Genomic DNA, 22,486 nt, shown 5'->3' with positions numbered 1-22,486 from the left:
ACCTTATGGTGAAAGTACCAGTTAACTTTCTATAGCTTCTGATGATAATGTACTAGAAGAGAGAAATAAGCTGAAGTAGGAACTTCAGTTTAAAAGAAGAATTTAGAGGAAATATTTCCAACCCAGTGCTTGTCATTTCCGGAGAAGGCAATGGCACCCCACTCCAGTACTCTTGCCTAAAAATCCCATGGGCGGAGGAGCCTGGTAGGCTAGTCCATGGGGTCGCTAAGAGTCGGACGCGACTGTGCGACTTCACTTTCACTTTTCCCTTTCATGCACTGGAGAAGGCAATGGCAACCCACTCAAGTGTTCCTGCCTGGAGAATCCCAGGGACAGCGGAGCCTGGTGGGCTGCCGTCTATGGGGCCGCACAGAGTCGGACACGACTGAAGCGACTTAGCAGCAGCAGCAGCAGCAGCTTGTCATTTCTTAGGAAAAAAGAAGAATGACTGGCAGAGCCAGAATCGCAGAGGGAGGGACCAAGAAGCGAGGTGAGGGATGGATTAGGAAATCATCAGCAGAGGGATGGACAGAACCACAGTCAAGGACTATCCCATGCCCTTAGTGTAGGGACCCTCACAACAATTTTAGTTTTGTGTCTCCCACTTCCCTGAGCTACCTCTAGACTGAAGTGTTTGTGTGAGTTTTCTTTTTCTTTCTTACTTTTAAGAAGTTCTATTTATCTATTTAGATCACATCTTTTGGCATGTGGGATCTTAATTCCCTGACCGGGGATCCAACCCACGCCCCTGCTTTGGAAGGCGGAGTCTTAACCGTTGGATCACCAGGGGAGTCCCTGTGTGGTTTTTCTATACTAGGAAAGGTGGACTGAGAGAAGCCAATCTAAAATAGCTGCATCTGAGGAATAATACCTGAAGTGTTTTCGCCACGTCTGCACCTGATTTAGATGATAAGATGCTGAACTTGAATGAATGTCATCATGGGGTGAGACTTTCAGGATACCGGGTAAGTATAGTTTTGCACATTAGGTGGGACAAGAATTGTAGCCAGAAGTTGGACAATGATGCTTGTCAAAGATGCTGCTAAGTCACTTTAGTCGTGTCCAACTCTGTGCTACCCCATAGACGGCAGCCCACCAGGCTCCGCCGTCCCCGGGATTCTCCAGGCAAGAATACTGGAGTGGGTTGCCATTTCCTTCTCCAGTGCATGAAAGGGAAAAGTGAAAGTGAAGTTGCTCAGTCGTGTCTGACTCTTGGCGACCCCATGGACTGTAGCCCACCAGGCTCCTCCGTCCATGGGATTTTCCAGGCAAGAGTACTGGAGTGGGGTGCCATTGCCTTCTCCGTTGTCAAAGATGGCCCCCAAATAATTCTTTCCCTATCTCTACAGACATAAGTACTCGTCCCTTCAAGGAGTGGAATTCATTTTCCTTCCCCTCAATCTAGGCTGGCCTTGTAACTTATTTTGACCCGTAAAATGTGGACAAAGTAAGTCCTGACAGTTTCTGTTTTCATGCACTTGGATTGCCGAGGCATTATATTAGGATTCCAAGCTGTCCTGCTGGAGAGAAGGACCATGTGGAGAATCCCTAGAAGAGAGCCCACGTGAGGAAGAAGTGAGATGCCCCAGTCAATTGCATTTTCAAGGCTTCAGACAAATAAGGGAGGTCTTGAACCTGCTAGTTCAGCTTAGCAACCATCTGAATGCAGCCATGTGAGTGATTCCAGCCGACACTATTTGAAGCAGAATGACCAGCCAATTCACAGAAACATGAGAAATTTTTAAATCTTTAAATCATTTTTTAAGCCGTTACATTTGGGGATGGTTTTTTATATAGTAATAGGTAATTGATAAAGCAGTCTTTTTGTTTATAGAGGAGACCTTAAAGTGAAAGACTTAGGAAAAAAAGACCTGTAGAGAACTGAGGGACTTTTGAGGAGCCCAGCAGGTTCCTCTGTCCATGGGATTATCCAGGCAAGAATACTGGAGTGGGGATCCATTCTCTCCTCCAGGTGATCTTCCCGACCCAGGGATTGAACCCCGGTCTCCTGAGTTGCAGGTGGATTCTTTACCATCTGAGCCACCAGGGAAGCCAAAAAGGTCTTATAGCTTCTGATTTATTCTAACGCTGTGACTGTGTTTTACTGTTGGTTCTTTTGGCCTTTGTCTTTGCTTTGAGATCATTTATGACGTTGCAAATATTTTTCTAGCTGATAAAGTTGGAAATAAAAAATGGTAGAGAATACTTCACAGGCTTCTGGTTGTGCTAAAAGTTTATAAGAAGATATTAAATATGAGATATTTTCATCATAAAAAGGTTTGAAAAGTTAATATTACATTTTTTAACTTGAATGTACGTTAAACTTAGAGGTAATATGTTTTGTTATTAAATGTGTTATAAATATTTATGTTATTATAATACATACATACATACATATAATACAGTCATAACAAGCATCCATGAACGTTTAACAGGTGCACTTCCTGGTGGCTCAGGTGGTAAAGAATCTGCCTGTGGAGACCTGGGTTCGATCCCTGGGTTGGGAAGCTCCCCTGGAGAAAGGAATGGCAACCCACTCCAGTACTCTTGCCTGGAGAATTCCATGGACAGAGGAGCCTGGCTGGCTACAGTCTATGGGGTTGCAAAGAGTTGAACATAACTGAGAGGCTAACACTTTCACTCTCATGAACATTTAATAAACAACTGTTAATTTCTAAAGCAGACACCATGAGTGAAAGTTCTGGTCAAATTTTTAGAGTGAACGCTATTAGTTTAAGAAATAAATTATGTTTGTCCTTTATGAAAGTATTGATTTCAACTGGTTCTCTGCTGGGAATTCAAAAAAAAAAAAACAAATATGTATGAAAGCATATCTTATTTACTCTTGAACACCAATACATTAATGTTTACAATCTTATTGTCAAGAGCAATGGTTTCTTCTAACACATGTATATCCTTGACACTGCTGCTGCTGCTAAGTCGCTTCAGTCGTGTCCGACTCTGTGCGACCCCATAGACGGCAGCCCACCAGGCTCCCCCATCCCTGGGATTCTCCAGGCAAGAATACTGGAGTGGGTTGCCATTTCCTTCTCTAGTGCGTGAAAGGGAAAAGTGAAAGTGAAGTTGCTCAGTCGTGTCCAACTTCTAGCGACCCCACGGACTGTAGCCTACCAGGCTCCTCTGTCCTTGGGATTTTCCAGGCAAGAGTACTGGAGTGGGGTGTCATTGCCTTCTCCGGACACTGCTGCAGATAGACTCAAATCTTCTAATTATTGATGACTCCTTTTTCTTTACTTGATTACATACTTTGAAATTTTATAACTACCTTGAATCTGAAGAAAAAATTGCTTTGTTACTTTCAGGGCTTTTTTAAGTCTAATGGATTGGAAAGATAATGGAATTTTTTAGAGTCTAGATTTCTTCTATTTTCAGAGAAGATTTCCTGGTCTTTTTATCACTCATTATAGAGGATTTTTTCCACAGAGATACGTTATTAAATGTTTGACATTGTAACCCTTTTTTCCTCCAATTTCTCAAGTAAACATTGCACAAACATTTTAGGAAACTCTAGAGAAACTTTTAATAATTTCAGTTCAGTTCAGTTCAGTCGCTCAGTCGTGTCCGACTCTTTGCAACCCCATGAATTGCAGCACCTAATAAATTCTCATTTTAAATCACAGGAGGGAAGGTAGGAAGCAGGGAAGGAAAACACATTGAACCAAGTAGCCTAATGTTTTATAATCTTAGGGGGGAAAATTCCTTTTTTTTCCTTTCATGACACATTTCCCTGAGAACATTTGAAACAACAGAAGTCTTTGTTGCTTTTGGAAAATACTTTTGTAAAGTTAAAAATATTTTCCCAATTTAAGTCTGGACACCTCAGTTTATTTTCACAATGGGAATTAAGAAGCTTCTCCAAAAGTAAATTAATTTTACTTCTTAGATGAAATCAATGTACCAAGATATTTAAAGCTGGAACATGGTATCTTGAGAAGTCCAAGCTAGCCTTCTAGAGATACTGCAGATCTTTGGAGGCACTACACAGAAATAAAGGCTACACATGGAATAACTGAAATACCCTAGTCAATACCACCAAAGCCACAGACAAGTGAGAGATGCTTTCTTGAATTTTCTCCCTTGGCTATAGCTACCATCTGAATGTAGCCACAATAGCAAACCTGTGTAACATCACTTGAAGTAGCTATAGAAAATGGTTTAACTGGATACCACATAACTCTATATTAAGCAAGCAGATAGTTGACTGAAGTTTTCTCAGTGCCTAGTCAGTGATTCTGTTGTATGTGAAAGTAGTTATACTTGAGAGCTTTGATTCTGAACAAGAAAAATGAAGGTTTAATAATCATTGCTTTTCCTCTCAAGGTTGCTAACATTAGGTCTTTATAGTTACTGTGCACTTTAAAAATAATCAGTGGCATATTGCTTGTTGAAGTGAGTTTGCAAATTGCTGACAAACACCTTTTTATAACCATATGTTAGAAATAATAAGAAATATTTTCTATATCAAATTTCAGTTCCCTAAAACACATAGCATAGTTTGTATATCATTTTATATAAAATATTTTAATTATGGGTTATTGGACAACTGACTGTAATTAAATAATAACCAATTAGTCTTAGGGACAGTGTGCTTGGATAAAAAAGTTGCTGCTTTTTCTGTCTACCTCTATTAAGAATTGTATCCCCAGGTGCAATGGATTGATTGTTTCTGCCCCTAGCCGCAGCTCTCCTCAGACTCACGTGCTGAAATCCTAATCCCCAATGTGATGGTATTAGAATTGGGGGCCTCTGGAAGGTGATTAGGTCATGAGAGTGGAACCTTTATGAACGGGACTCCATGCCCTTTTAAGCAAAAAAAACAGAGAGATAATATCTCCTTACATTTGTCAGAACTATACTATATGCACACCCTGAACTGATTGGCAAGGGCAGCCCAATCAGTATTTGCATTTAAACTGGATTGACTTCATTAAAGGGATATATTATCTGAAGTCACTTCTGAATGATGTTTTAAGCAAAGAAGTAAGGAGGAAGGGGATGGGTATTGGATAAACTAATATTTTTCAAATTTCAGATCTCAATCCATTAGTGGATCATAAAATCAATTTAATGGAATGTAATTGACATTATAAAAATGAAATAAAATGGAATCAAATAAAGTAGAAGTAATAAGCTCATCATACTTGGTGCTCACATGGTTTATGAAATTCATGTTTATCTGTGTGTATATTTGTTCATGCTGTAAAATGAATTTCTTAGTATAGATCAAAGTTAAAGAGTTTGAAAGCAACTTGAGCAGACAACCAGCTATGTCTGCTATAGACAATCCCTAAAGAGGTTAAATAATTTAGTGTAAGTCGCATAGCAAATAAATGAGAGAACTTGGATTTAAATTTGTCTTTCTGATTAAAAAAGGCTCAGGCTTATTGACTACATTAGTTTTACCTCTCTGACACTTAGATGCTTCCAAACAATTTATCTTTATAACAGCAGTTTTATTATATAGAACAATGACAGTGTTAACTTAAAATCACTCTAAAATATGCAAACAAAAGCAACCACATAAAATATTTAATATAAATATTATATAATATAAATATTAATATTTAATATAAAATTTTCGAAATAAGGCTTTTCTACTGATAATTTCAACATGAGTCACTGTCTCTTATTTCTAGATTAAATTTTCCAATCAGTGCAAGAGTAGTGATTTATAATTAATATGTTTTATTCAGATCTAAGCATAAGTGTTTGTGTTGAAATAAAAAGAAATCTTGTCTTAAGTACAATTTTTATACATAAAGTAACAGTTTTATCTGTGCCAAGAGATGAGCTCGACATACATTTAGCACTTTGAAGCTCTTATTTCATTTTTTTAATAGACTTATAGCCCATTTGTTTGCTTGAACAGTTAGATACAAATAGTTTTATTACTGAGTGCTTTATTATGAATGATGTTTGCCTCTTGGTTCCTCAAAGAAAGACTCAAACCTTCTCTGTTTCACCCACTAAAATAGAACATGTCTATAGCTGTTAGAAAGAACTGCATCTTTATGAATATAATAAAGAAAAAGTAAAATTAATCACAAATAACCAATAAATGTGTTTAGTTCGTGAAAGATGTATTCCCATCTGACAAGAAATACTGTGGTTTCTCATGGATGTATAAGGCTAACATTTGAGGACCTGATCTGCCGTTTTTGGAATGTTAATCGTGAGGGTTTTTCCTCCTTATTTGTGTTGAAAGATGAATAAATTCAGTGTACATAAGATCACTAATATAATGCAAATAGAATGTAATTTTTCAATTTTTCTGATACATGTTAATTGACACAAGTGTATATAGCATATTACATATTAGTTACACATAGGGTAAACTCACTGATTATTCACTAGAACGTTTCAAGCTTGCTTCTAGCTATCTAGCTATCTTCTAGCTCTCAGGCTTATTCTCTGCTGCTACTATCCATGAGAATACTTTGGAGGATATCAGACCATGTTAATAACATCCTGAAGAACATATTTTGAGATGCAAATTCATTGAAAAACAGAAATAGAATACATTTGAAACCAAATAGAACACTTAGTCAACAAATATTTATTGAGCATCCTCTATATGTCATTATGCTTTTTTTTAATTTTAAAAAAATTTTTGATTTTCAAATGTTTATTTTTAGAATTTAGAAATGTGATTTGTTTTGTATATTAGCTTTCTATCCAGTGAACCTGCTAAACTCACTAACTCAGTTTTTTTTTTTTTAGGTTTATTGGGCTTCTACACAGACAGGTCTATCATTTGTGAATAGAGACCATTTTGTTTCTTCCTTTCCAGTAAGTATTCTTTTTATTTCTTTTTCTTTCCCAGTTGAATTGGCTAGGACTTCCAGCATGATGTTTCGTGGAAGTGTGAGAGCAGCCATTCTTTTCTTGTTCCCAGTCTTAGGGGGAAAGAATTCAAACCTTCACCACAAAGCATGATGTTAGCTTTAGGTTGTGTGTGCACATGTTACCCTTTATGAGGTTAGTGAAGTTTTCTTCTGTTCATAGTTTGCTGAGAGTTTTTCAAAATAATGAATGGAATTTGAACTTTATCAGAGACTTTTGTTTTTTACATCTGTGAAATTTTGTCTCTTTAATCTGTTGAAATGGTGAAATACGTTTTTCTAATTGTATTTTCTAGTGGTGGACCAGTCGTGCATTCCTGGTATAGACTCATGCTATTAATATTTATATATTGCTAGGTTGATTTGCTAATAATTTGTTGAGGGTTTTTGTATTTCTATCCATGTGGCATATTTGTATTTTCACAAATACAAATATCCCAAACCTCCTCCTACTGTATTTACATTTTGTAAATAAATTAACTTTTTGACTTGAAGAAAATTTTAAATAATAATTTTAGATTAAAAAAAAAAAACTCTCATGTTTATCTCTCCTGAGATTCATATACTCACTCCTTATACTGAAATTTCAAATCATTTCTTCCCACCAGATCCATCTATACCTAGTCATCTGGGGATCCTTTGGCAGTCTTCTCATTTTCTTCAAAGTCTTGTTCACCGTAACTGGTCAGACTGTATATCTAGAGACAGAGCAGACTCTGCCACTATAGATGGTCTCCCTTTCTCCCTTTAAACCCATGCCTTCCAGCTAGCAGCGGGACACAAAGATGGCAGCTGGTCCATACAGAAGTGTGCAGAGGAATCACCTGGGTCAAGGTCCACGAGGACAGCCAGTCACAGGAAGAGATGGTTGACCAAGGGCAAAAGGCCCAGCAAACACTCTGTGGCAGGGTAGGCATACCAGCAAGTCACTAGTAATGAGAAACTTTCTTCTTTTCTGTTTGTTATGGTGATGAATATGGTTTGTTATATCTGGCTCTGTTACCAAGTCTGCAGTCATTTAGACAAAGCCTGCAGATAGGCTCCCAGGCAGGTCTATATTTTGGTGGCTACATCCCCTAATGTACTTATAATACATTAACAGGACATAGTATATCAGTGGGTCATACTAACCTCTCTCTTCATTTTCTAAGTTGTTTTTAGATCTTGGGCATATTGGCTATGGGATGATGCAGGATATTTTTAAGGATTTTTCCCTAAGATTTTACAGTGTTATGTAAAATTTGGGGAAGGGTTATAGGGATGTGAGGAAAGAAAGGCAGTAATAAAAATTGAAGAAAGGGAATGAGCAAGAGAAGGGGCCAGCGTGAGAATGAGAGTGTGCATGAGACTAAAGGCTTGGCATATTTTAAGCCTGAGATCAACATTATTTTTTTAATTGAGGCTCTTTCATGCAAGAATCAGTCCTTAAACTGCAAATATAACTATACTGGCTCTAGGTAAAGCTGTTTAGAAGATGAAGTCCCTCCACGATCTGACCCCAACTCTTTACTTCATTCTCACCAACTGCCACCCTTTAGCGTACACTTAGTCTTTGAGTTTCTGAAGAATACTGGTCTATGCCATGTCTCTGTGCCTTTACATTTTTTATTCCTTTTCCTTGGAATGTCTGGTTCTTGTCTTTGCTGTAACACCTCTTCCGTGACTTCCTCCCAGACCATACATTCTGTGAGAGTTAATAATTCTTCTTATGCAAAACATTATGTGTAGTACTTTCATTATAACGAGTAATTGTTGTATGGTAATTATTAGTTTTGCATTTGTTGTGTCACTGGTCTGTGAGTTCCTGTGGGCAGGGACAAAGTCTTACTTGTCATTTTGTTGTCTGTATCACTGTGCCTGGTACACCATAAGCTCTTAGAGAATGTTGGTTGATCTAAATCAAATAGAGCTGTAAAAAGAAGTCACTGTACAGTCTTTCACTTTGTAGACTTATGTTCAAATATGCAGCTGTGTTGTGCTATTATAATTTATCCACTCTGGGAAGAAAAAAAACTGAACAACATTATTTTAGGCAGATAGCTGGGTCAAGCAATCATGTTCTGTTTTTCCTTTGGGATAAGGGTATCCCAAAGGAAAAATATATTGAACAGAATCCTCTTACATCAATTTTTTATATTGAAGGGGAAAAGGGATTTGCAAAATTTTCCAAAAGTCAGTTAGAAAAATTAAGCCCCTATGCAATGTGATACTTCTAAAAATAATGCCCAGAGGAACAGCAGTTCTAGAGAATACTAAATCCAACCGTGGCTAGATTCCATCTTCATTTTGGAAACAACCACAGCTGTGGCCAGCCCAGTCAGACAGTGGAATGCAGTTGAGAATTTGATATGGGGGAGAAAGGAAAGGGAACTAGGTTTCCTGCTCTGAGGCAGTTGGCACAGAGTCCCTGGTTCCTCCCCTTCCCCCCATCCACTGCCCGCAACTCTCCTCCTCACCCAGGAAGTATACTGGTGATCTGGACAAGGTCTGGCATTTGGATTCTGTTTGTACTGTGGGGGATATTGCGGTAAAAGGGCTTGAGAAAAACTAAGATGACAGTGTTATATTATACTGTACATCTCTAATTCTTCCAAGTTTGGACAAGTATCAAGTTAAGCCACAGAGAAATGCTTTCATTTTCTTCAAAAATTTCTATAAATGGTATTTTGCAATTTATCTGAGACAAAAGAAGCCCAATGGTTCCAACTTCATTAAGCTTTCCTTTCCCAAAAGTTTGACAAGATCACATGCCTGCTAGAAGTGACGCATTGGTCTTAACTGACAATACTTTATAGAGAAGATAATTTCCAGGGCTGTCTTCTGCATCTGCCTTCTACTCTCTGCACCTCTCCTGTGTCCTTTATTAAATTATAGAAGCTCATATAGCAAAAGTGAGGAAGCTGTTAGCAACTACATGAAAGTGGCATGTCTTCTGTTAAAGAGCCACCAGGAAAACTAATTTATGACTGTGTTAGTCAGGATAGTGGTTACCCTTAGGAGGAAGGGTTGGCAGTAACTGGAGGGAGACATGGGGGAGACTTCTGGGGCGCTGCTCATGCTCTGTTACTTGATCTGGGTGCTTGATCACATGGATGTTCTTAACTAGTGAAACATATTGATCTATACCTTTATGATTTATATACTTTTCTGTGTGTGTGTGCATGCTCAGTCACTCAGTTGTGTCCAACTCTTTTTGACCCCCTAGGCTATAGCCTGCCAGGCCCCTCTGTCTATGGAATTTTCCAGGCAAGAATACTGGAGTGAGTTGCCATTCCCTTCTCCAGTTGAAGGTAAAAGTGAGTTGCACAGTCCTGTCTGATTCTTTGTATTCCATGGACTGTAGCCTGCCTGGTTCCTCTGTCCATGGAATTCTCCAGGTGAGAGTACTTGAGTGGATTGCCATTTCCTTCTCCAAGGGATCTTCCTGACCCAGGGATCAAACCCAGATCTCCTGCATTGCAGGCAGATTCTTTACCAACTGGGCCACTAGGGATGCCTTATTTCAAAAAATAAAAAATAGTAATGATAAGCAAGGTGTTAGGCCTGTGTTGGTTCAAAATGTAATACTTATCGAAAAGAAAATAAAGACCAGTAAATCCAGATCTATATAATAATAGACAATAAGTAGATAATAATAATATACAGTGAGTCCCTTGGACATCAAGGACATCAGGCCAGTCAATCCTAAAGGAAATCAACCCTGAATATTCATTGGAAGGACTGATACTGAAGTTGAAGCTCCAAGACTTTGGCCACTTGATGCAAAGAGATGACTCATTGGAAAAGACCCTGATGCTGGGAAAGATTGAAGGCAGGAGGAGAAGCGGGAAACAGAGGATGAGATGGTTGGATGGCATCACTGATTCAATGGACATGAGTTTGAGACAACTCCAGGAGATAGTGAAGGACAGGGAAGCCTGATGTACTGCAGTTCATGGGTTCTCAAGGAGTCAGACACAATTTAGTGACTGAACAACAACAACAGTGAGTATACCCAGTTGGAGTGTGGGGGATATACTAAGGATGGAGAAGGTCGCCTGCTATATTGTTTAAAGATGTTGCAGCCATCAAGCCCTCAGCCACAGCAACCACCTCCAGCAGTGTACCCTGGGGGGATTCAGGATGGAAAAAAATATGATACTGACCCTTGGATAGTCAAAGTGTGTATCCTAGAAACGATTTCAATGAGCCCAGGCTCTTGCAGCTTCCCATACAGAGAAAAGCATGCTAAACATTAGCTTGAGATGTCTAGTTTTCTTTAACTGACAGTAATCTTTTATTGTTCCAACTACTTGATCTTGGTTGCAAACACCCTTGTGTATCCTGGCTCCTCCCTTCTTCTTCAGAGCAGTCCCTCAGAGTTATCTGAGATTAAGTCCTCAGGAAGTCTGCCAAATAAAATACAATCACCAGATTTTAGGTTTATCTTTTTCAATCGATGATACCTTTAGTAAGAGATCATTTGTTTACTTTTGGAATAGGAGCTCCAGAAGCCCAGATGAAGAGGACTATTTCTTAGTCAGTAATAGGCAGGAAAGGTTCTGTCCAACTCTTGTTGCTGCACTATCCAGATCCTCTTGGGTCATCTTCATATTTATTACTGAACAACTTTATGAGGAATATAGGGCAGATATTATCAACCCATCTTTTAAAAGGAGGAGCCTGGGGTGCATACTATTTTAATAATTTAAGATAATAGACAAAGGCAGTGTAATAGAATTTCCACCTCATACATGTCAATATGATGCATCAAAGACAGCAAATCACTATGTTCAGTTCTCTCTTCAATATCAAATCAAGAAATTGCTATGATTATTGGGGGAAAGCCTCATTTGGACCCTGTTGATCTTGATCAAAGCTTTCTTGGTTAAGCTCTTTTCCATGACTAATCTTACCTAACCTTATACCTAGGAAACAATATCCATCCCTCACTGTAATCTCCTGTAGACAGGAAGATGTGAACTATCTCAGCTTTCCTCAAATAACAGACAAAACTGGCAGGTCTGTAAAAAGAAGTTTTGGTAAAAGAGGTTGGTAGAACTTCATGGGATATCCGCACTGAGATTTTTGAGATCTATGTGAAAATCCAGCAGTGGCTTCCCACTGGAGGAGCTGTATATGCAGTCTGCCCCAGGTGCAAGCAATAAGAGGATGCATTATCTGTAGAGAGTTTTCAAAAATAATAAAGCCAACTAAAGTTGTTCGTCTTCTTTTTATAATCACCATGTGCCTGAAAATCTTCCTGAGCTCTTCCAGAGACTTCTACGAGACCAGAGAGCAGTAGTGAGTAATATAACTGACCCTTCTTCCCTCCTCTACCCTTGTACCCATTTGGACATTAAAATATTAACTCTTGTATTTGTAAAGCACGTCCTAATTGCCAGTGCACCCAGAGACATCCTCTGTCCGTCTCTTGGGCCAAAAGGAGAAGGGAGTTTTTTGTAGGAGGCATGGTAGATAGACATTCTGGCTTGTTCTGGGTCTGCACCTATCTCATGAGCCCATATTTATGGTGTCTCTTCACAGAAACAGAGCCCACAGTATTTGAGCAAATGAAGGGCTGGGCTCAGAAATTGTTGTGAAGGAGACACTCTTATTCCTCTCACTTCTCAAGATCACAGTGTTTCTGAAGTGCTGCCCACTGCCTTAAACAGATGAATAACTTCTCCACCCTTGTCCCCCTAATTAAGACATCTTTGTTTACTTTACCTACTCAGGTTAAACTCACCGTCTTTCCTCTTCCATTCTGCACCATTTCACTGTAGAAATGAATTAAAAGCTCCAACACATAAAGATAAAAATGATAGCCTGTAACTGTGACTGGTCAGTGACTGAGGAAGAGGAAAGGAGTGAAGGGAAGTGTATTTCCTCCCAGTCAGACTCTAGATATCCATACTGAGGTGTCTGCTACCCCTAGTTATGCCGTGTGCCAAACTTTTTATGCCTTAGTAACTGACTCCAAATTTAGTTCTAAAAATTTGAAAAGTAAGAGTGGATAGGTTGAACTTACCAAATTGTAACTCAGATAAAGCATAAACAGTAATATAATATCAGACAAAATAAAATTTTAAAAGATCATTATTTATAACAAAGATTTATGATAATAAGCATAATGTTTATGTATAAAAATATAACCATATAATATGTATTACAAAAATCTTTGCAAACACTGCTTCCCCAGCAGTCTAGTGGTTATGACTCCACACTTCCAATGCAGGAGATGTGGGTTCCATTCCCAGTCAGGGAACTGTGATCCCACATGCCACACAGCACAGCAAATAAACCAATAAATAAATAAATGAAATCATTTTTTTTCCATTCCTCTTCCTGCAACCTATTATCTAACACTTCTATCACCTATTTATCCATCTATTAATCACCATAAAACTGTATTGCTTTTTAAAGTAATACACTATTTCCAATGCATTTAAGACCTTTATCATAATTGATTCTCAATAATCAAAGGAGAATATTGTCTGTATCAATATGAGTAAATTCCAGAAAGTGTCCCCATGAAGTATCACACATCCTATTTTTATATATAAAATGTTGATAAGTTCTGTATTTGATAACTGAGTAGAACCTATATATCATATTAAGATTTTTGAGGAGACACGTTGTTGTTGTTGTTCAGTTGCTCAGTTGTGTCTAACTCTTTGAGACCCCCATGGGGGGCCAGTCTCATGGACTGCAGCATGCCAGGCTTCCCTGTCCTTCACCATCTCCTGGAGTTTGCTCAAACTCACATCCATTGAGTTGATGATTCCATCCAACCATCTCATCCTCTGTCCTGCCCTTCGCCTGTGGCCTTCAATCTTTCCTAGCATAAGGGTCTTTTCCAGTAAATTGGCTCTTCGTATCAGGTGGCCAAAGTATTGGAGATTCAACTTGAGCATCAGTCCTTCCAGTGAATATTCAGGACTGATTTCTTTTAGGATTGACTGGTTTGATCTCCTTGCAGTCCAAGGGACTCTCAAGAGTCTTCTCCAACACCACAGTTCAAAAGCATCAATTCTTTGGTTCTCAGCCGTTTTTATGGTCCAGCTCTCATATCTATACTTGACTACTGGAAAAACTATAGCTTTGACTAGACGGACCTTTGTCAGCAAAGTAATGTCTCTACTTTTTAATATGCTGTATAGGTTTGTCATAGCTTTTCTTCCAAGGAGCAAGCATCTTTTAATTACATGACTGCAGTCACCATCTGCAGTGATTTTGGAGCCCAAGAAAAGAGAGTTGTCACTGTTTCCAATTTTTCCCCATCTATTTCCCATGAAGTGATGTGACTGGATGCCATAATCTTAGTTTTTTGAATGTTGAATTTTAAGCTAACATTAAATGCATATATCTCCTTTTGGCTCCTGTGCCACGCAGCCGCTGCTACGTGAAAGCTGCCGCTTTTCATTATAGCGGACTGGAATGCAAAAGTAGGAAGTCGAGAAACCCCTGGAGTAACAGCCAAATTCGGCCTTGGAGTACAGAATGAAGCAGGGCAAAGGCTAATAGAGTTTTGCCAAGAGAACACACTGCTCATAGCAAACACCTTCTTCCAACAACACAAGAGAAGACTCTACACATGGACATCACCAGATGGCCAACACTGAAATCAGATTGATTATATTCTTTGCAGCCAAAGATTGAGAAGCTCTATACAGTCAGCAAAAACAAGACCAGAAGCTGACTGTGGCTCAGATCATGAACTCCTTATTGCTAAATTCAGATTTAAGTTGAAGAAAGTAGGGAAAACTACTAGACCATTCAGGTATGACCTAAATCAAATCCCTTATGATTATACAGTGGAAGTGAGAAATAGATTTAAGGGACTAGATCTGATAGACAGAGTGCCTGATGAACTATGGACAGAGGTTCGTGACATTGTACAGGAGGCAGGGATCAAGACCATCCCCAAGAAAAAGTAATGCAAAAAGGCAAAATGGCTGTCTGAGGAGGGCTTACAAATAGCTGTGAAAAGAAGAGAAGCTAAAAGCAAAGGAGAAAAGGAAAGATACAAGCATCTGAATGCAGAGTTCCAAAGAAGAGCAAGGAGAGATAAGAAAGCCTTCCTCAGCGATCATTGCAAATAGAGGAAAACAATAGAATGGGAAAGACTAGAGATCTCTTCAAGAAAATTAGAGATACCAAGGGAACATTTCATGCAAAGATGGGCTAGATAAAGGACAGAAATGGTATGGACCTAACAGAAGCAGAAGATATTAAGAAGAGGTGGCAAGAATACACAGAAGAACTGTACAAAAAGATCCTCATGACCCAGATAACCACTGTGATGTGATCACTCACCTAGAGCCATACATCCTGGAATGTGAAGTCAAGTGGGCCTTAGGAAGCATAACTAGGAACAAATATAAGAATAGCTCTCTTCTCCCTCTCCTACTTAGATTTCACAGTTTTTTCTACCTCAGGAATCTTGTATACCTTCCTTAGCATTTGGTCTAGGTTCTCTGTTATTTACAGCATTGGACCTTGCTTCTATCACGAGTCACATCCACAACTGGGTGGTGTTTTTGCTTTGGCTCCTTCCCTTCATTCTTTCTGGAGTTATTTCTCCACTGATCTCCAGTAGCATATTGGGCACCTACAGACCTGGGGAGTTCATCTTTCAGTGTCCTATCTTTTTGCCTTTTCATACTGTTCCTGGGGTTCTCAAGGCAAGAATACTGAAGTGGTTTGCCATTACCTTCAATTCAATGGACATGGGTTTGGGTAAACTCCGGGAGTTGGTGATGGACAGGGAGGCCTGGCGTGCTGTGGTTCATGGGGTCGCAAAGAGTTGGACACGACTGAGCGACTGAACTGACTGACTGACTCTGTTATTTATTTCCATCAGACCCATCCCCCTACCAGATGAAACTGAACTGAAAGAGATAAGGACTGATCGGACTGTCTCATGTTCTTTCATTTCCCTAGAGAGTTTATTATCAAGATCAAGCATCTTTAAAACTATCTTCAAAATAATTAGACTTTTCACATTACCGAAAGTGACCTACATCAAGAAGGGCTTAATGAATAGGTGCCATGATGCTAAAACTTCATTTTTCCTCTTTGAATTACTTTTTAAAAGACTCACTTCTGAAATAGCAATTTGATGAATGTCTGGCCCCAAAAAGGTAGTTGGAGGTAGTTGTGGGAGTGGGAGAGGGTTAACATGTATCATGTACCAGGAAAGGAAGATAGGGGAAGGAAAAACAAACCAAAAACAAGACCTCTGTCTTGTTATACTCGGCTGAAGATGAAAAAACAATGAAGAGTCAATCTTTGAGATATTGCATATTTAATTCTAGTGTTTTGACTTCTGATAATGTTAAAAAGCCTTTAGCTTGGCTCATGTTGATGCTGTGTACTCGAACTAAACTTTAGTTTCTCAAGTGCTTTCTTTTAAAAGGAAGAGAATATTTGATCCAGCATGTTATTTCTAATTTTCTTTCTACTAATAGCTTTCATACTCCCTTGATCTCAGCCCAGAACAAGATGGCTGATTAGAAAGATATTTCCTGCAAGAGGCTTGATCTAGACATATCTACATCAAGTCAGAATGCTTGGGCACCATCCAAAAGGGCAGAAAACATGTTCTGTATTATTAGAAATTCTGGAATGGAAGTACAAAGTAGTACACAGTAAGTGAGAGCATGTTTTATATCTGTGACAGGATTTTCTAACATTTAGAGGCACAGACTAAAATCAAACAAAAGGGAGCAGCAGTAGGTCCAGCCCTTGGCTTTGTAAAAATGCCAAGTTGTAATCACATCTTATTTATTTTTCAAGATGACACAACAGCCTAAGAAAATTTAGTTTACAGAAAAATTCCAGAAACAGTACATCAACAGTCCCTCAAAGTATATGTAGTTATTATTTATTCCTTGGAGGTAGTGGAAATAAAAATGGAGGTGACTAGAGGAGTCATTATGGGCTTTGAGGACCACTGAAAGATTGATAATGGGGGTGAAATAAACTTCCTGCATTGCTAGCTGCTCAGTGTTATGCCCACTTGGATTTGAGGCTGGTGAATTCTCAAGGGCTGGTTTCTGAACAAATAAAGTAACTCTACTTGAGCTTCTTAAGACTGTGAGGTTCCAGGCAAGGCTGAGTATTTAAAGGAAAACCTATAGGAAAACTTAGTGATGGACAGGGAAGCCTGGCGTGCTGCAGTCCTTGGGGTCTCAAAGAGTTGGACCCGACTGAGCGACTGAACTGAACTGATAGGAAAACTTGAACTTGGATTATCCTGTAATATCCCAGTTGATCAAAGCAAGTATGTTCCAGAGGAACACTTCATTTCTGGAGCCCTGCAACACTGCCCCAGGATAATTCATAGGATTTACTTGTGGCAACCAACTCATCAGTGACCTTGAAGATTGGTACTACTTCCTTCTTGCTGTTCAACAAATCGTAGCCAAGTTACCATTTAGTGTTATCTCCTTGCCCACATGCTGTTGTTTCAACTTCTGCAAATGGGCCTTTGTCCTTGTTAAGAGAAGCTAGTCTGACTGTTGAAAGCCTTCAGCCAGCCCTCATGCAGGACTGACTTATCTGATGGACTGAAGACAAGGACTGTCTTTCTGAGAAGCTTCACAAAATTGCTCTTCTCTTCAACATTGCCCCACCTCATTCTCAGAGACCCAGAACTGGTCTGCTGTTCACTGGGTCTGTGATTGTAAATGCTTCTTCATGGAGGGCAGAAGAGTTGAAAGCTTACTGAGAAGCTGAAATATTTACCAAGTAACAGTCAAGGATAGCTGAGAAATTATAGAAAGGTACAGATCGCCTGACATTCCCTCTCTCTCATTTCTTACTTTTTTCCTTCCAATTTATGCAAAGAATTGAAGATCCTGAGAAATAGTTGAAATAGGCTAACTATTAAAAAGGTACTTTTCCTTATTTAAAAAAATATAGGCATAGATTTTGTATGACTTAATATATTTTAAAATAAGATACAAATGAAAAGTCATCTTTATATGGGGATCTCTCAAAAATGCATTATTTATCCTGTATCTCAAATGATTACTGATAAAGCTACAAATAGTGTTCACTTGGGGGAACACAGTGATTTTCAATTATTGACTTATTTCTTTACCAACAAATGTTTGTGAAACAGGAACTTTTCACTAAAGAAGATTTACAGGGGAAAAAGTCAGGAGCTCATCATGAGAATAAATTACTCAGAGAGAAAAAGGGGAAATGGATATTGTGTAGAAAACCAGGAAGACAAACAAATGTGAGAGAAAACACCTGCTTTCCTATAAACATTTGACTTAATACAGTTCCCAGAAATGTTCAATGAAATAACTGTTAACAACAAATTCAGACTCAATTAACATAACATTACAATTTCAAAGGTCAAAAGAAAAAGCTGCCTTTCTTCTCTTTTTACTTTTTAGCTTTCCCCCTGTCCAGAATTCTCTGGTGATGTAGCCAACAGATGGAGTAATTTCTTTTTAAGCTTAAAGAAAGGTCACAAATAGCTTTCAACAGATTACAAACGATTTGACACATGATTTCAGAAGCTGGGAAAATTCCATGGACACAGGAAAGCTTCGAGAATTGATGAAAAGATTTCATAACAGCGCAGGCCAAAATTAACATTGCGAGCACAGGTTCCATTTTAATTAATTAGGTGCAAACCATAGCCCAGCCCTCTGGATCAGTTGTGACTGAGCCGATTTTGAGAATTCTTTGATATTTAAATTTGATGTTATTGCTTAACAGTAAAAGGCCTTTTGTTACCTTAAGGTAAAAAGCTTCTGCTTTCAAACCCAAGCCCAGTTCCCAGTATAATCTGAAGGATTACAAAGGCACTGTCCTGTCCAAAATTATCTTCATTAGACTCAACTGAAACAATATTTTTATTCTGTGCTCACTACATGGCATAGAGATCCTTTTCATTGCTGTGGATGTCTGGGCTTTCCTTCTTAAAGATGAAGGGATCCTCAGAGATGACTGGCCTACATTTTTACCAAAAGATGCCAGTTATTGGGAGAAATTCTAGAATACTACGATTTACTTGAATTGGGCTTGTTAGGGTGCAATTAGTATCTTTTATTGCTTGGAAGAGAACAGTTTTGAGGTCCCTTAAACTTTGGGATGTGAATCCTCATAAGAATATAGTATTTGTTTACTTTTTAATCTTTTCTAATTGATTTCAAAGAGATTAATGAAGCCACCATCAATCTTAAGCTCCCTCTCTCTTTGTGCTTGTGCTTAGTCACTCAGTCGTGTCCGACTCTTTGTGACCCTATGGGTTGTACCCCACCAGGCTCCTCTGTCCATGGGATTCTCCAGGCATTAATACTGGAGTGGGTTGCCATGCCCTCCTCTAAGAGTTCTTCCTGACCCATGGATGAAACCCTTGTCTCTTATGTCTCCTGCTTTGGCAGGCGCTTTCTTTACCACTAGTGCCATCTGCTCCATGGAGGTCATTGAATTGTAACAGTACATATATTTCATTCAGGATCATTATTAATAAGGCAGTGCCTTGTACCAATTAGGGGCAATCAGAGTTGCTTTGCGTTCTGTGCACTGTTGCTTTAGTCATGTCCAACTCTTTGCGACCTTATGAACTGTAGCCCACCAGGCTCCTCTGTCCATGGGATTTTCCAAGCAAGAATACTGGAGTGGGTTGCCATGTCCTCCTCTAGGAGATCTTCCCAACCCAGGGATCAAATCCACGTCTCTTATGTCTTCTGCATTGGCAGGACCTTATAATGGATACAATTACTTTTGTCTTCTTTCTCAGCTCTGCCCATGTTTAACCTAGTAGTTGAGAGTAGTATAGGCTTCTTCTTAAACAAAGAAGATTTTAAAAAAATATTTTAAAGAATAGTCTCTTGTAGATTTCATAACAGTGTAAATTAGATGAGAGTTTCTTTACATATTTTAGTCTCAGTTTCCTCAGTAAAATGAGGCATACAAATTTTTTCTTGCTCAAAAATATTATGATCCATGGCGTTTTTTTGAATTTTTTTTTCAATGAATGCTGTAACACTGTGGTACTCAAGAACCTTTGTGTACCACTCTTGGGCTTCCCAGGTGGTGCTAGTGGTAAAGAACCTGCCTGCCAATGCAGGAGATTTAAGAGATGTGGGTTCAATCCCTGGGTTGGGAAAATCCCTTAGAGGAGGGCATGGCAATCCACTCCAGTTTTATTGCCTAGAGAATCCCATGCTTAGAGGATCCTGGCAGGCTATAGTCCATAGGGTCGCAAAGAGTTGGACATGACTGAAGTGACTTCATGCATGCACACACGCATGTGCTTTTCTTCCCAACATCCTAAAAAATTTACTCTACCAACACAAGAAGTTAAATCAAGAGAGAGAAAGACCTAGGGTCTAAGATATAGTGACATCAATACAGTACACATAAGGAAGTCCAATTATGACAGGGAACAATAATCTTAGGACAGTATTCAGTTGCAGGACTAGACAGTAATTAGTAGAGTTCAAAACAAGAGATCAGAGGGCTTCAGAAAGGCTACCTTAAAGAAAAAATAATATGCAATTTATAATTTTTTGGTTGTGTTTGACATTGAAAAGGTCTTTAGGATTCTCTTAAAAGAATTTGAGGATAAATTAGTTAGTGCCTAGAAAAGTAATCATTGAAAAATTAATTTGTTGTTAACTCCAGGGAAAGCAAAAGTTGTAAAAGAGAAATGCAATACATACTATGTGATTCTACTGTAAACCATATTAGTATGTTGTTAATGATATGTGTTACTCTTTATTCAACTAGAGTTTGCATTATAATTATACTACAATAATGGGTGGGAGGTCATAGAAAAAAATGTGGTTTGTGTGTGTGGTGAGGAGGGTTGGGAAGAGTTTAGCTGTGCAAAAGATCTATATCCTAATATTTCATAGACAGAAATCAACAGATATTATCTACAGTAATAATAGCAGTTTATGCATATAATTTAGAAATATGGAAATAAACACCAGGAAAAATAATAGAATGGCTTGAAAGTGATTGCCTCTGGAAAGTGGGATTCCATGGTGGGGTGACATGGTTGCAGATCACTCTTCTCCCTTATATCATTTTACCGGTGTAGAAAGGGGTACCCCTTGCAGGGTCTGAAAAGGGCTAACACTTGTCTAACACTTGGAAATGACTGGTCTGAGGAGACACATATACTGACAAAGTAAGAGACTTTATTGGGAAGGGGCACCCGGGTGCAGAGCAGTAGAATAAGGGAACCCAAGGGAACTGCTCTGCCACATAGCTTGCAGTCTCGGGTTTTATGGTGATTGGGATTTGTTTCCAGGTTGTCTTTGGCCAATTACTCTGACTCAGAGTCCTTCCTGGTGGCACACATATTGCTCAGCCAAGATGGACACCAGCTAGAAGGATTCTGGGAGGTGGTAGGACACGTGGCGTCTCCTTTTGACCTTTCCCAATTTCTTATGGTCAGTGGTAGCTTGTTAGTTCTGGGTTCCTTACTAGGACCTCCTGTCATAAAATAATTCATGCAAATGGTTACTATGGTGCCTGGCTAGGGTGGGCAGTTTTAGTCTGTGTGTTTCCCCTAACAGTACCACTATTCTCAGACAATGTACAATAATTACTTCAATAAAATTTAAAATGTTTTCAAAAGTACCTTACGTGTATTCAAAGGAAAGGCACGACTGTTTGGCAGCTGTTTCTACCCAGACAGAATGATTCACTTTATATCAGAATGGTGCTTATATTTTTATCCTTTATTTACATTTGTAGAAATGAGATTGTCTACACTGACCTGCCCTCAATATAGGTTGGAAATCAGTCAAGTTCTGAGTGCTAAAATCATGAGGGCTGATTTTCACACAGTACCTTCTTTGTCATTTGCAATGTGTCCTGCCTGCCACTTCCCTAGGGTTGCCAGAAAAAGTACAGGATACCCCATTAAACTTGAATTTCAGATAAACAACAAATCAAATTTTAGATAAGTATATCCTCAATATTGTATGGGTAAACTTGTGCTATAAAAAATTCATTGTTTATCTTAAATTCAAATTTAATAGGGCCTCCTGTGATTTTACTTGCTAAATCTGACAACCTTACCGTGCCTAAATGTTAGTGGTGGCGGGGGGTGGGAGTGGGGTTCCTTTGGTTGCTAGGGCTAATGAGTGGTAAACATCATTACTGATTTCCCCAGACTCTGAATTTTTCAAGTTCAAATCAGGTCACTATCTCTCAGTTTCTTCCCTTGCTGCTTGCTAAAGTCACTGAAGATTTTATTTACAGGATGATAGTGTATAAACAAAATAGTACCATATACCACACAAAAAAGTAAACAAGCAAAATACCCAACAGTGTAGACTACATTACACTGGAAGATTCCATTCTCATATATCCTGCATTCTTATATATTTTATACTGATGGTCCAAATCATCTTTTATCCATGAGTGAACAAATACAGAAAGTAATAGCTTTATGTTAGTGATTCAGTTAGCTATTTCATTCTCCAACTCAGTACATTATAATGAACAAATATTTCAAGGATTTAACAAATATTAGTTGGTTCTGGACATAGTTTGCTAAGTCATTTTTGTTATTTATCTAAACAGAGCACATTTCCACATATTGCCACTATTAGGCATCTTTACTTAAAACAAAAATGAATTTCAAATGCCTGATG

The 22,486-nt window shown here is 38.7% G+C and overlaps 1 long non-coding RNA gene across 1 annotated transcript; it reads left to right on the top strand.

Annotated features, from left to right (window-relative positions):
- The first annotated feature begins 718 nt into the window (after positions 1-718).
- Positions 719-10,392, top strand: LOC145513108 (uncharacterized). Its single transcript, XR_014059126.1, has 4 exons — positions 719-965; positions 6,742-6,810; positions 7,630-7,772; positions 10,069-10,392. It is a non-coding gene; the product is annotated as an uncharacterized LOC145513108 (long non-coding RNA).
- The last annotated feature ends 12,094 nt before the right edge of the window (positions 10,393-22,486 follow it).

The sequence above is a fragment of the Giraffa tippelskirchi genome, chromosome 7, assembly GCF_054371585.1.
Source record: "Giraffa tippelskirchi isolate mGirTip1 chromosome 7, T2T-mGirTip1v1.2.pri, whole genome shotgun sequence".
Taxonomy (NCBI): domain Eukaryota; kingdom Metazoa; phylum Chordata; class Mammalia; order Artiodactyla; family Giraffidae; genus Giraffa; species Giraffa tippelskirchi.
The sequence above is the reverse complement of the archived record's forward strand: the minus strand, read 5'-3'. Positions and strand labels throughout refer to the sequence as shown.